The sequence below is a fragment of the Schistocerca serialis genome, chromosome 4, assembly GCF_023864345.2.
Source record: "Schistocerca serialis cubense isolate TAMUIC-IGC-003099 chromosome 4, iqSchSeri2.2, whole genome shotgun sequence".
Lineage (NCBI taxonomy): Eukaryota > Metazoa > Arthropoda > Insecta > Orthoptera > Acrididae > Schistocerca > Schistocerca serialis.
The window spans coordinates 745,615,624-745,621,153 of NC_064641.1; the positions used below are offsets into that span (position 1 = coordinate 745,615,624).

A 5,530-nucleotide genomic window follows, 5' to 3' on the forward strand; every position below is an offset into this window, starting at 1 on the left:
TTCATACAAACAGTTGGTAGTAACAAAGTCTCGAGATTTGGAGTGGATATATCACTTCAGTTCTGTTGTCGTTAACCCGTTCGTGGTCAGAACTCATTTTACACACATTTCCAGAAACAAAAGGTCAAAAAGTGTTTTCCCTGATAATACACTTTCATTAATGAAAACATTTTAAAATAAGTACTAAAATCCGTTTGGTGGGACACCTGTGTCCCATGAACCCAAAGACTTTTTATTTGAAATTATGATCTTCAAAGACACATTTAGTCTCACTAAAATGAAAAACATGAACTATCACCTACAAATTTTCAGCATAAAACTAGAAGATGGCTTTTATCTACATACCAGCCGTTCTTACATTTTTTTGATTTTAGCGGGGGCATATACGTTCCATTAACTTCTAATTATGTACAAACCAGCATCATTACTGAGAAGTGTGGTAATCGAAAAAACGACATTTTGTCTATGGAGTGCGTGATTGATTATTTTGTAAAAATTTTTTTTTTTGTTTATTTATAGACGCAACCGCATGTTTATGACACAGTGAGAACCGGTTTCGGCCATACAATCACCATCTTCAGATTCTACAGGCGGCATACACGGTCGTTAGGATGGTATTCTTGACCGAAGCCGCTACTATTCAGTCGAGTAGCTCCTCAATTGGCATCACGAGGCTGAGTGCACCCAGAAAATGGCAACAGCGCATGGCGGTCTGGATGGTCACCCATCCAAGTGCTAGCCACGCCCGACAGCGCTTAACTTCGGTGATCTCACGGGAACCGGTGTATCCACTGCGCCAATGCCGTTGCCCTGATTGCGTCTATAAATAAACAAAAAAAATTTTACGAGTGTGGCAATATCTGTTATGTATAAGGAAACATGATTACTCACTTCAGACAACGGAAAAGGTGTCTGAAACAGATATGCTGTGACAGTTATCAATTTACTCTGTGTCGCTTGATAGGTCACAGTCTTCTGTATATGGAGCCTGTGGCCCGTTAGTATTTGTCTCCAGGTTCCGAAAGATTCTAGGTAGGTAACAGCACTTGACAGATTAGGGACGTGATCGTCCCAACGCACGAAACTGGGTGTTACTTTAGTAGGATGTATGGGTCTCATGAGACATAAAAGGATTGAAGCAAATGGAAGACCTTACTTAATGGTCGGACAGTATGTGGGAGGGCTCTTCGAGGGACATTGCGAATTCCTTTTGGGCCAGGGTGGGAGGGGGGGAGGGGGGGGGGGGGGAACTGCAGTCTATACGAGGGCTATTTGGAAGGTAAGGACCGATACCGATCAGTCACGAAATGGAAACCATTGTGAAAATCAAAAATGTTTTACTTACAACAGTTAGCTACACCTTCCAGCTACTTCTCTAAATATTCATCGCCCCAACTTAGACATTTGTCGTAGTATCAACTTTCCAATACCCTCGTCATAATAGAAGGCAGCCGCCTGGGCTTGCCACCAACTTTCAATGCTGGTTGCATCTCTCTCTTCAGAGTCAGCGGTTTACGTGAGCAGAGATGAAATTCAGCAGGGGCATATAAGGGGATATATTATGGGTGATGAAACACTTCCCAATCGAAAACGCCGCAGGAGCGTCTTCATTGCCCTGCACAATGCGACCAAGAACCGTCATCAAGAAGGCAACGCATGACAGTTGTGTTACGTGGGCTGCATGACATCAGGCGAATTCTCTCACCTGCTCCTCAGACTTGGCGAGAGACTATTTTCTAGGCAGCTTAACACGGTCACTGTGCTCTCAGATCTGGAAATAGCAACGCGATGACGGGAATACTATAGACACTGCCCAACACATGTGTGCAAAGCTTCATCAGATGTTCACTGTGGTTTCCAATTCGCGCCCGATCGGACCTTGCTTTCCGAATAGGCCTCGTATAACAAAGAGATTGCTTACGATACGTCTGAGCGATCTATACTATATCCTGTTCATCGTAAGCTTAACACCAAGGTAAAGATTGTGCTATGTACTCCTCCGTGTTCCTTGTCACCTGTTCGATGTTTCCTTCCCTGTAGAACGTAAATCGTGCGCATTTAACAAACAGCGTAAGGATCCCGAATATATTCGTGTTTCGCGCGTCATCTGTCACAGGCGGGTCTAGAAATAACTCGCTGTCTGTAGATACCATCTGCTGTGATAAATTTTTGCTATTTCCTGTGTTTAGATTTTTACGCCAATAGTCAATGTATAAAACTTGACTGTCTTCACATACTTTTGGGTTATTTAGCATTTTGACTGTATTTTAATATCTCGTATAGTTGCAGTTTTCGTCTTGTTCTGAGGACGATTCCATTGACAGTGACATCACTAGACCCATAAAGAAGCATACGGTGGCAGTGTTTTCAAGTGATCCCTACAATAACAATGAAGGTGATTTGGTTCTTGTGATTGAATCATTTTGTCATAATGTTAACATGCAGCCGCGCTGCCCTTCCCATTGCTGAGACCCGGGCCAGTCAGTTACATTAATGTATCGTAACAACTGAAAAACAGAATGTCAAATTTGTTGTACGATATGATTCGTAAATACAATGAACTATAGGTAAATAGTACCACTCGCTATGGAAAGGAAGAAATAAAGAAGCAAGGATATCTACAAGCTTTTGAAAAACCAGACTGTAGTTACATGTGTTGAAGGACATGAACGGAAGTAGGGAGAGTTATTTAGTCTACATAATGCGCAAACTGTAAAGGAAATCAAGGAGAATGTTGGAAAGGTAAGGATAAGAAATACAAACTTCTGAGATCTGCTGATGCTGCAATTCTGTCACAGGCGGCAAATGACTTGGAAGGGCAGTTGAACGAAATGGATAGTGATTTGAAAGGAGGTTATAAGATGAATTTCAGCAGAAGTGAAACAAGAGTAATGGTATCTAATTGAGTTAAATGAGGCGAAGCTGGAGGATTTATATTAGGAAATTAGACACTGGAAGTCGCAGACTAGTTTCGCTATTTGGGTAGCACAATAACTGAATAAAGCCGAGATAGAGAGAGTATAAAATGCCGATTGGAAGAGCAACGTGGACAGTAAACTGTTCGAAGAAATGTGTGGCACTGCAGATTGGGAAATCGGGTAACTGACAAAGACGTACTGAATCGAAATACAGGAAAATAAATACATGGGGCAACTTCACTGAAATAAGGTATGGCTGATAGGAAACATTCTGAGGCCTCGAGGAATCGAAAATATACTAGTTATAGAGGGCAGGCCTGGGTCTAGGGGGTGCGAACCAGGGAATCTCCCACGGGCGGCAGTTTCAGGGGGCGCCAAATTCAAATTCTTGAAGGAAAAAGTCTTGTATCACAAAAGCACCTAGTATCATATGATTTTGAAACGCATCGCTGTTGGTTTTTGAACGTTTTTCAACACATTCCAAGCTGATTTCTGAACGAATCATAAGTTGATTTTTGAATGCGTGCAGTAGTGTACCTGACGTCTCTGCCAGGGGAGTCCCGTCGCATCTAGAAATAAAAAACTTCCCCGCAGACTGGAAGGGACGGGGCTATACGAGCGGAGCCGAATAAACCCGAAAGGGCGAATCCTAATCTCTGTTTGTTTTTGTGGTTGATTGGGTGTGCCAATGATAAGCTTTGTTGTAATTATGTGCAAAATCCACAGATCCAGATTACCAGAGTGGAAATAAACGACTAACACGAGTAACAGATAAGGAAATTACATATTATATTCTCGGGGTATCCAAGAAAATGAAATTTTGGCAGAAAATTTTTGCCAGAACGCCATACCGCTCAGGGAAAGTTATATAGGCCCCAGTTAGCAGCCGCACAAAACCATCTCACACAAAAGAGAAAGTTACTAATAGGCAATAAATAGTGCAAATTTAATGAAGAGTTATAATTCTTGCGGTCACAAATAATCCCACGCAGCATTAACAGAATTTTTAAAGAGGGGTAGGATGTCAAAACGGCCGACTGGGAGCAGGAGAGGCACCACAGGACATTTTAATTTCCGCTGTCCTGAATATAGGTCTGATGGTTTCCATTGGAAAACATACACGTTGGAATTACACAGAGCGAAATACAGTGACGTGCGATAGAAGAATAGTGTGTAAAGAGGCGTAGCACTGCACTTTGGCACACTTAACACCTAGCCTTACATGTTCTCCAACGTATATTTGTTCTATATAAATCTCCTCAGAAAGGTGTGCGCCACAAAACGAACATATTTTTGAAAATCGATGTTTTTTAATTCTTGACGTTCTCTCTCAAAGGCTGGAAGAGGAGGGCGGGGGGGGGGGGGGTAGGGGGGGGGCACTATCAAGTTCTTGCGCCGGTTCGGAAATATAGTAGATAAGTAGATAAGATGTAGATAAGTAGATAAGATACATGGCTGGCGAAAGGAACTGTGGGTGGTAAAATTTCTAGAGGGAGACGACGACTAGACTACAGTAAGATGGCTCAAATGAAAGTAAATTATAGTAGTTACATAGAGACCGAAGAGGCTTGCATGTGTTAGACTAGCGTGCAGAACGACACCACAGCAGTCAATGCACTGAAGATCACCACCACAACCACCAACACCCACACAACAACAACAACGATAACAAAACGGTATTAAGGTCTGTACAGGGGCTGCATTTGGAGCAGAGCAAGAAAGAGAATGACCAGTAATAATAAAAGTTCCCAGTGTCGTGCAGTGTACAGTGAATTGCGGAGGGTCTACACAGACATTGGTGTGCAAAGTTTGCATCGTTTTCTTTGCGCAGCGATCTGGATATGAGATGAAGACCCGCGCCTTGAGCCGCCTTCCACAGGGTGTGCTACTTTGGTACGAGTGTGCTTGAGAGGTACTCCTGGAGATCGATGCTGGTTAAGCACGTGGGGCGTTTCAGCCCATTGTTCAGAGGTAGGCCGGCGCAGAATAGCGCCCCTGAAAGATGCACGCCCGCCAAACGCGACACTGCGTCCACCCATCGGCTGTATTATGCAGCCACTACCCTGTTCCCTGGCATTGCCTTCGGCAGTGTTCTACAACTTGTACCCGAGCCTTGTAAAGTGCTCACTGTAAGTAGCTTCCTTCTCTTCCGGCGCCTACATATATTCATCGGAAGTTGTTTTGAATCGCCAACAGATTCAAACTGTGCACTCAGTGTCTCAGAAAATCCGAGACTTTGAGAATAACCACAGTTATATTAGACAAGCAAAAGTCAGTTTCCTAACTAAAAAAGACAATGGTGATTCATTTCGTAAGTCTCGATTTTTATAGAAAATTAACGCGGCGAGTGCACTGGAAACAGCTAATAGAGCAAATTCGTCGCAAAAGGTTTCATTCTTATATTACGTTATATGATGAATCTTTTCATTTATGAAATCGGTTTCAGTCGCAACAGATCCTCGTAAGACATGATTTACCACGTCATCATTCGTCTAGGGTTACGACGGCGACTTTAAGAAACCCGCAGTACCACAAATAGATACCATACTGTGGAGAGTGAAAGCAAATTGGAAAATTTGGAAATTTGTGGTAAGGATTATGGGACCAAACTG

At 42.9% G+C, this 5,530-nt stretch overlaps 1 pseudogene; it reads right to left on the bottom strand.

The window, feature by feature from the left end:
- Positions 1-692: 692 nt before the first annotated feature.
- On the bottom strand, positions 693-810 carry LOC126476392 (5S ribosomal RNA; annotated as a pseudogene).
- Positions 811-5,530: the final 4,720 nt, after the last annotated feature.